At 41.6% G+C, this 10,069-nt stretch overlaps 1 pseudogene; it reads right to left on the bottom strand.

Moving 5' to 3' along the window:
- Positions 1 to 8,664: 8,664 nt before the first annotated feature.
- On the bottom strand, positions 8,665 to 9,188 carry LOC147619331 (uncharacterized; annotated as a pseudogene).
- Between the last annotated feature and the right edge of the window lie 881 nt (positions 9,189 to 10,069).

Here is a 10,069-nt window from a genome sequence, read left to right as displayed (position 1 = left end):
GTTATACTACGTTTTGAAGGTTTATAAGCATTACATGTGTTGTTATTATGTTTGAGTTTATATGGATCATGAAACTTTGAATTATTTTTATAACTTTATCTCAATGGTTACGAGGCTAGATGGGAAGAGAATGAAAATAGAAGTGCATTTGAAAACTAATTATAAAGGAAAAGAAATTATAATGCATAAGGAATTACCTTTGATATTGCATTAAAAAAAGTTTTAATGATTGAGATAAGAAAACATTGCAAGATATTAAGGAATCTTGAACCCATTATTGTTACATTCAATCTATGAGGCGTAAGGATGGTATATGAAACAAAGAAAATAGTGAGATCGCCATCCAACTAATTATTAATTCCACATAGGTATTGAGAAACTTTTATAAGGAATTGAATTCTCAAGAAGAATATCCACAAAGCTTATTACATGAACTTATGAGATCTAATAAAGAAAGTAATAAATTAATCTCATGATAGTTCTTGTGTAAAAAAACAAGGGAAAAGCCACGGAGCTTGAAAAACATACTTATTTGAGGTAATAATGAAATAAAAATACCAACAAAGTTTCAACATGTTATTTTTGGTACTAGGTTTTTCATTTTGAAAAACGAAAGCTACAAGGTTTTTTTGTCCTATGAAAAAAAATGTCAAAAAATAATATATGTGGAGTTAGTAATGGATAGGAAAGGAAAAGGACACTTAGTAGTACCAAGTAAATTGCCTAAGCTGGTGCACTTTATTCCTAGTCAAGAGAAAGAAAAAGAGCCACAAGCTACAAACTTCTCTATTCATGTGTTTTGTTTACATGGGTTTCAAACTTGAGGTGTCTAAAAATATGCAAGTGTAGCACGTAGTTCATCAAGAGGGGGGTATATTAATTCAAAAACATTATAGAAATACACTTACAGGAAGGGTTTTTAAAACCAATTTTGAAAAAAAAACACAAGTTTATGAAGAAAAAGAGGTCATTTTATTCATAAAAGTATGTAAGTGTAAGGGGTTTTTTAAATACCCCTTCAATGCACGTGATACATAAAAACGTTTCGAGGCTGTGAAGCCCCCGTGGTTTTGAATGTTCTTTGTTTCAGATATCATTTATGTATACTTTTAAGAAGTTTGGTATGTTAAATAGAGATCTAAGACTGATAAGTTTGGAAACATGTGTTTTGGAAGTTGGTCACTCACCTTGAGATGTGGATAAGTGGTTAAATTGAGAGAGTTTTACCAAAGTGCATAAATAACATCTTTGAGCATTTCTTGGTGAACTAAAGTGAATGGAAAAAAGTAAAAAATATAATTTGTGAAACTTGATCTTAAGACAAAGAAACTTGATGCAAGGGAGTACTAAAAAATGAGGTTACAAATAGATGGCATTGTTTTCCCCACCCACATGCTTTGACAAGGAGCCTTAATGGTGATCTGGGAAGAATAGGATAAGGATATCATGCACATAAAATGTAGTGAATCTCAATATGTAGAATGCCCCTAGTTCCTTGCACACGAGACTCCGTAACTAGATACTTTGTGTAAGGGTGAAAGCATGTATAGGTGGTACCACTTTTTTCACCTTTTGGTGGTACCACCAATAGCCCCTAAAAGGAGGGAAGTTTAGTGTTTTTAAAATTAGTAATATGGAAAATAGTGGGCCATCATAAAATTAATTGGGCCCCCCTCTTCAAAGCATGCAATGATTTGGTGCCCTTCTCTTAATATAGAAAATAGTGGGCCATCTTGAAAAGGAAACGGGCCACCCTCTTTTAAGCATGCATTGATTTGGCATGTCGCGCGCGCCCCCCTTCTCCCTCTACTCCTATTCTCCCTCTGTTTCGTTCCTGCATTCCCTCTCACCAAGCGAGCTTCCTGCCCATTCATCCCTCCGCGCATCACTCACGGTTTCACCGTTTCACAGTCGTATGCGCAGAGATGAGTGATCCCACCCCCAAGAAGAACCCCCCCCCTCCCTAGGAGGTGCAAGAGACCCTTTGTGGATGCTGACTCGGTCGTGCAAACCCCTTCACCAATGCTAGAGCAAGGTGAAGCTTCCCATACAACATGTGGCCCCCCAATAAGAAAGTCCACTTGGAAAGGTATTGTGCTCCTCTTTCATGTCTACTGCATGCACATATTCTTCTTACACATCTCCTCCATTGGCTTTTGTTTGCACATTGTTTCCCTGTCTCAATGCATGCTCCCCTTGAGAACTAACGTTTGCTTGTTCTCTTATTGACAGCGTCATCTGAGTACGTAAAGCTCTCCTATTTTTGCTACTCAGCAGCAGCAGCAGCTGAGTTGCATGATGCTGAGTACGGCTTGAGCATGGAGGGCAAGCTGCCCAAAGACCTTACTGTCGAGGATTTGCCACCTGAGGAGTGGCTGACTGTCTTCAAAGTTCCCGAAAAGAAGAAGACAAAGGTCTTCCTGCATATGGTGCAAGATCACCTATACGACGCTTGCCGTCTTCAGGCTGCCCCCTCTAATGGGAAACTAATGACAAAGTTTGCTAGGGGGTTTGCCTTTGAGAATTGTGCAGCTGCTAAAGCTCAACCCGAAAGTCAGAAGATTGCATGGGCTGTGGTGGGTGGTATGGTCTTGGAGAATGTGAAGGCTCAACGGGGAGGTTTGAATCGCAAAGTGAGGAAGTTCATGTCCGATTACGGTGTTTCTGTCTTATATGGACAAACAGAGCATGCTGTTGACTCCTACGCCTTGACAGTGTCTAATCACCCTGTTTAATCACCCTGCAAAACCGACTGAGGTTGCATCCCAACCCCTATACATAGAATGGTTAGGTAGAATTGCTGTAGATCTTGATGGGTAGGCCCATATTGCTGAAGCAAAGGTTGGTTGTGCTAAATTGGTCTTAGTAGAGAAGAGGGATTTGTGGCTATGCAACAAAGGCACCTATTCGGCCTTTGCCCTGATTATAGCAGAGATGGATAGACTTAGAGCAGACATGGAGATATTAAAAGCATCTCCCCTAGAAAATGAAGCTCTCATTCTGAAGAAGGAAGCTGAGATAGGAGTGCTGGAGAGGGTGGTCTCAATGGCTTTTGGTGCTGTGACGTCTGCTGCAGAGATGAAGGAGGAGGTGTCCACTAGGCAGGTACTTTTGAAAACTCAAGCATTTTTCTATCCTTTAAGTAGTGGTCCAAGCACTTGCAAGTGATATATGCACTTGCAAGTGATTTAAGCACTTGAAAGTGGTGTAGCATTTACACCACTTGCAAGTGCTTGTTTCACTTGCATCACTTGCAAGTGCTTAGAGGTCATCGAGTTCATAGACCACTCATAAGTATTGAGACCACTTGCAAGTGCTGTGACCTTTTGCAAGTGTTATACCACTATAAGTGCTTACATCACTAGCAAGTGCATAGAAATTCTTAGAAGTTTAACAAGTGCTTAGACCACTTGAAGGTGCTAAGACCACTTGCAAGTGGTCATATCTTTTGCAAGTGGTCATACCACTTGCAAGTGCTAAGGCCACTTGTAAGTGTTCATGCCTTTTGCAAGTTCTAAGACCACTTGCAAGTGTTCATACCATTTGCAAGTGCCTAGGCCACTAGCGAAGTTCAAGACCACTTGCAAGTGTTCATAGTGCTTTCAAGTGCTCGTACCACTTGTAAGTGCTTAGACCACTTGAAGGTGCTAAGACCACTTGTTGCAAGTGTCATACCATTTGCAAGTGCTAAGGCCACTTGTAAGTGTTCATGCCTTTTGCAAGTTCTAAGACCACTTGCAAGTGTTCATACCACTTGCAAGTGCCTAGGCCACTAGCGAAGTTCAAGACTGCTTCAAGTGCTCATACCACTTGCAAGTGCTTAAAACACTAGCAAAAGCACAAAGCACATACAATTTCTAAGACCTTTAACAGGTGCTTAGAACACTTGGAAGAGCCACTTTCAAGTGGTTGCATCATTTGCAAGTGCTTAGACCACTTTCAAGTGCTTAGACCACTGACAGGTGTTCAAACCATTTACACCTGCTTGAAAGTTCTGATGGCTAGTTGTTTTTCATTATGTGCAGGCTTCGATTAAGGAAGTGGAGCATGTGTTATGTGAGCTGAGGAGACAGGCCTCCTTCATGAAGGAGGCATGCACTTTCTTGAAGAGAGCGGGGAGAGCCCTTCTAGTGCCTACCCCGCCTGCCAAGTCTATCCTAGGTGCTGACACTATCCTCATTGGTGGAAGTGCATTGTTTCGGACTGTTCGTGGGAGATACCACTTGTAGCAAGATGTTGGGCACTTGGGAATGCATATGAGGAGTCCATAGGTAAGGCATGCCTCTTTCATAGGGGACAGGATTCATGCTACTTTTGATATGTACAGTAATTGTCTGTTATGTCTCAGGTGAGCCACAGGCTGGCGAGGGGGTGGACCCAGCCGCTTCCAGCTCATCCATGCATGATGTGGACGCCCCCTTAGACCTAGACGCCTTGATGATGAAATACAAAAACATGGTGGGTGGTTGTGGTCTGTCTACTGAAAAAGCTGATGTGCTTGGTGATGGAGGCATCCTGAGGGAGACACCTAGTTTTGAGATCACACAAGGTAATTTTGGTTCTGTAACATGTTACCCTCAGATATGATTATCCATGAGCATTGTGATCATATTAACTACCTGTGCTCCTAACTTGATTTCCTATTGCTATCCCAGGTACTGATGTCATTAAGACATTAAGTCATGTTAGTGCTCCAACTTTAGAGCTAAGCCGCGCGTCGACAAAGGTGTACATACTGAAGAGGAGTTGGACCCAAATATGGAAGAGACCCTCCAATTTGTTGCAGGAGAGCTACGGAAGAAGAAGAAAAGGTAGGTAGAGGATGGGCCTCTTCGCGACCCCAAGAAAAGTACTAGCCCAATTTTTCCCAAAGCCCAAGCATGCAAGAAGCTTTAGATTCTTGCAACTTTGTAGCTTTTTGATCATGCAAGCTGCATTATTTTGTGGCAATACAATATATAAGTCCTTTGTCTCAGTGCCTGTGCGTGTCTTGACCATCTTAATTGTTGTGCATGTAGTTAAAATTCAAGTTGTTGGCTCGAAAACCCTACCACCCCCACTGATGAGGTAGAGCACATTGAGCACTGTCCTCTCCACGCTATCAGTTTTGACGCTTCAATGACTCTCGAGACCTGGCAGTCGTTGTTGACTTCAACAAGGTTCTTTTGTGCATGCACGATAAGCGCATGACAAAGATTCCCCCAAATGTCTCAACGCTATACTTTTCCAAAGTCCGTGAGGATGAGAACATCACCTATTACGTACGGTAGGATGCAAAGGTGTTCTTACTTGCGTTGAGTCAGGTTGCAGAGGTATTTGTGTAGACCTCCCACAGAGGCAGGGAAGTGGAGATAGCCATGGATAAGTGCCTGCCTCAAGCCAAGAAATGCATGAGTGGATGGCTGTCGCAAACCGCTTGCCATGTTTGCACTTGGCGCTTTGATATTCCTCCTAGGCCAATGTTCTTGAAAAACATGAATACCTTCTGGCATCTTTTCCTGAAATTCAATAAGACAAATACACTTGTGCTAGATGACTCATTGTATAAAATGTACTCTAATGATCCTACATGCTATGTGATCCTTCCTGAAGTAGAGAAGCAGACTGAGGGGCAGTGGGAAATTTTTATGAAACAGGATGTGGCTGACTTTGTGTTGTAGTGGGTAGAAAGTGCTGATAGAGCAAAAACTGTCTCAGAGAGTACCCTTTTGATGTCAGAGATGATGCCTTGCAATGATCCAATTGGAGAATCGTGCGGAACAATGTTGAGGAAATGAAAGAAATTGAAGTCCCCAACTTGGATCCTAAAGAAAGAAAGTATAAGCGTCCAAAGAGTAAAAAAGCAAATTAGAAGTGCTTTTGCTGGCATCTTTCCCATTGCACCATTAGGGCCAAAAACGTCTCAAAATGGGCTGTGTAAGGAATTTCGCTAACTTGCTAATTAGTAGAATGTTGACGGTCAAAACGGCTCCAAATTTAGCCGTTTTGGGTATTTAAAGCGTATCTATCTGATTGAATACGTATCTAAGTGCATATTTTAAAATCTAAAAAAATATATCGTTTTCATGCTACTCTTTAATGGCTCGTCTCGAAATTTGTCCTCTTTTAGTGACTACGCGGCAAAATGACCATTCTCTCCAAACGCGCTCTTATCCATTCTCCAAAAAAATTTCACTCCTCTGCTTCTCTAAAAATTTTCACAAGCTACATCTCATTCTCATTCTTCTGTGTCTCTCATGATCTAATAGCTATGCTTATATTTTTTGCTCTGTTAGTAATGAGTGATACATCTAATTGTAAGTTTCATTTGAATATCAAGCTCAACCAAGAGTATGCAACTACACGGAGTGTCTACAAAAGATCCCTTTCATGTGCAAATGAAGCTCAACATCTTCGCAACGAAGGAAAGAAGCATATTGACCTATGGACAGATGGAAGTCTATATCCACCGGATCCCAAAACAGGAAGGTATCCTTCTTTTCACACACCACATGATTTGATTAGATTTGTTGGTGATGGGGAGGATGGCTTACTTGGTTATAGTTCAAGACTATATCAATCACATATTAATTATGCAGAATATACTACATATCTTCAAAATACTTCATCTTTGAATGCAACAAAAATTATAGAACTTGAAAACAAAATAGTGTCTTTGAAATAAGAAAATGATCAATTGAAAACCTTAAAAGAAACTCCAATAGGATTAAGAGCACGAGTAAAACGAATGCGGGATGTAGTTAACTTAACAGAGAGATCTGGACAAAGAAAAAAAAGGTTAAAACTTGTAAGAGATCATGTTACTAACCTTCTAGGATTTGACATGTCTAATGCTCAGGAAAGGGTAAGATTTTTGAATGAGCTTATGAATAGGTCGGATATCTTGAAACTTTTAGAACTTCCTGAAAATCAAACTAAAAAAAAACAGGTCTTTCAACATCTATTAAAAGATATGGACTTATTAGTCCAGCCTTCCCAAATGCAAGAAGTTTGTGACACAGTGGGAGTGAGTAGAAAGGGATACAGAGCCATCTCTAAAACCTGGTTCAGGGTCCTTAAGTATTACAAAATCAAAGCTTTTGGGTTGCCTAGACCTCACAATGTTGGAAAATATAGAACTCATGTATGAATGTGAAATTGGATGTATGATGTGGACGTACGAACATGGATATGTATGTAGAATAATGAATGTGAATGTGTATGTGAAATAATGTGTAGTCTATATGAGTGAATGGATGAGAATGAGTACACATTGAATGGAATAGGGAATAAGTAATGTGGTCCGAGAGTGGATAATGTGGAAAGACGAGAGTTCGTTATAGAAACTGTATTTTGTGACTGTTTGTAAATGATTGTTTTATGTCAAGAATGCTGGGGAAGCATTTTGACCGTCTTGAGGATTAAGGTCTGAAGACCGAACTGATAAAGTTGCAACTGCTGACGGAGAGTCAATGGAGGACGTCTCGCGTAGCAAGGTCCGCCAAGGTCTTGACCAACCTCGGTTCAATTTAAATGGTGAGCTTCCGGTACGGTGGATTAGGGACCAAGGAAGCGGCCTATGAGTGAAGCGCTAGGTCACCTGCGAAGGATCCTAGAGGTGGTGACCATACGGTGCTCGGGCTCTGGGTCGCGGAAGATACCCACACGTGCGTCGAGGAAGATATTGGAACAAGGAGTAAGAGTTGTTTTCTGAAACCGGGCATGGATTTGGTTGATTGACCTTGCTGGTCCTCAATTCTTCCTTGATCTGACCAAGTACTGTTAGAGGTGCAGTCGGATCAGTTTGATCAGTAATGATCTTGACTACGTTAGAGTAAAGAGTTATCCTGGTGGAATCGCTCGTGCTTTCCGGATAAGGAAAGTTTTTCTGGGTTCGGTTTTGGAAAAACCGACGGATTAGTCTCTCGTCCGAATATCCGTGGGCGAGGCCCCGAGTGTGAGACCCTGACCCGTGCAAGATGTGTTACTTCCGCTACTAGCACTCTGAATCCATTGCGCGGTGGGAACAGGGGTCTCACACTGATAGTTTGAAAGTGCTTATCTAGGTACTGAAGTGCTTGTCAAGTGGTTTAAAAGTGCTGGTCTAGACACTAAAAGTGCTTGTCAAGTGGTTTGAAAGTGCTTCTCTAGGTATTGAAGTACTTGTCAAGTGGTTTGAAAGTGCTTGTCTAGATACTAAAAGTGCTTGTCCAGGTACTGAAGTGCTTGACAATAATTTCTCAAGTGGTCTGAAAGTACTAAACTTGTGCTTGTCTAGGTACTAGAAAGTGCTGGCTAACTGCTGGTCAGGTAATTCAAAAGTGTTTGTCAAGGTGCTTAAAGCGCTTGTCAAGTGGTCTGGAATGCTTGTCTAGGTACTAAAAGTACCTGACAGGTGCTTACCATGTGGCCTCCAAGTGCTTGTCAAGTGCTTGTGTAGGTCATTCAATTATTTGGGAAGTGATGGTCAAGTGGTCTGAAAGTGCTTGTCTAGGTACTTAAAGTGCTTTTCAAGTAATCTGAAAGTGCTTGTGTAGATCCTTGAAGTGCTTGTGTAGGTACTAGAAGTGCTTGTCAAGTGGTCTTAAAGTGCTTGTCTACTTTACTGAAAGTGTTGTCAAAGAGTTGAACGTACGAAATAGTGCTTCTTAGGAGGACGCATTGTGCTAGCTTGAAAGTTAGAACTTACAAGTTCTCCTCTGGGGGCATGCTATTATAGATTTGTTCAAATACATCATTTGACAATTCATATACATTAGGCTCACCTTCTACCGAGCACATTGTAAACCTGATGCATCGCAGCAGGTGGGAGTAGATAAAAGCAGGGGGCTTGTCATCCAAAAAAGAATGTAGGTGTCATCTTGGCCATTTACCTTGTCGTAGAAGAGTCCCTCAATGACAAATGAGTTCTTTTGAATACGGTTATGCCATTCATCCCTGTCAAATTTGATGGTCAAGCGCTTGGTTTTAGTGCACTTCAAGATGTAGAAGTCTGCACCTGGCTCTTCTGCATTCACTGCAAAGTTTTGGCCAACCATCAAGGCATCACTTAGGTCATCATGGTGGCCAACATACATGGGGGCTCCTGGTAACTCATCATCGCTGGATGCTTCTCCATCATTTTGAACATTGACAATCGGTTGTATTCGCAAGTACTGCCACCTCTCAACGTGGTCCTTGTTTACACATCTCCTCCATTGGCCTTTCATGCACACGCATGGCAAAAGCAGGACAATGGTCTGCACCGTAGCCCGTGCATATCTGATTGTATGTAGCCAATGACATAGTGGAAGGATCGAGACCCTTTGATCCGCATGCAATCCCACTCTCTATCTCTGTCTACATCACCGAGCTTGACCTCCCAGAATCTACAATCAACTTTCTTTCCTGTCAATGGACATTCTTTCCTGAGGGTTGCGTTGAGGAATGCCACCACACTTGAAGCATTATGTGACACTCATCCATCAGATTTCAGCTGCTCCTGTGTGAGAGCTCTTTTGAGCACCGCACTAGCCCCATCGTGCTCGCCCTTCCCATGGCCGAATGCAAAGAAACTGTGCATCATCTCAATACCTGTCATATTGAAGTATCGGGCTACAAAATAGAAAGGGTGCCTTGCTTTGAATTGTGAAGCAGTGCCATCAGACCACACCTAGTGTTGCCTGACACTGCATCCTTGAGCTTTCAACCACTTATTGTGCAAAATAAAGCAGTGCTGCACAAACAAAGTGTCGTGGATTTTGTCATCAGAGATGTAGAAGTGGGTTGTCTTTTGAATGGTACCAAGCACATCACGGAGGTACGAAATGTGGACCAAGATTGTCACCTGAGTTGAATACCAATGCATTGACTGAATTTCATTCTGCACCTTGAAGGAGTAACTCTGCAAAATCCACTACCGACACCACTACATCATCTGGAAATTTATCCAAACACTCTTTGAATTGTTTAGCTTGCCATCTGTACTTATAATTGTGTTTGATGAAGTTTCCCAATTTGCTTTGAAGCAAGGAAGTGAAAGTCCTCAGGTTGACTTGGTGAACAACAAGATCTTTCTGAGTTTTTGCTTGACCGTTCTCATCCCCTTCCT

This window comes from Cibotium barometz, chromosome 33, assembly GCF_041138505.1.
Source record: "Cibotium barometz isolate CiBa-2024 chromosome 33, ASM4113850v1, whole genome shotgun sequence".
NCBI classification, from domain to species: domain Eukaryota; kingdom Viridiplantae; phylum Streptophyta; class Polypodiopsida; order Cyatheales; family Cibotiaceae; genus Cibotium; species Cibotium barometz.
The sequence above is the reverse complement of the archived record's forward strand: the minus strand, read 5'-3'. Positions and strand labels throughout refer to the sequence as shown.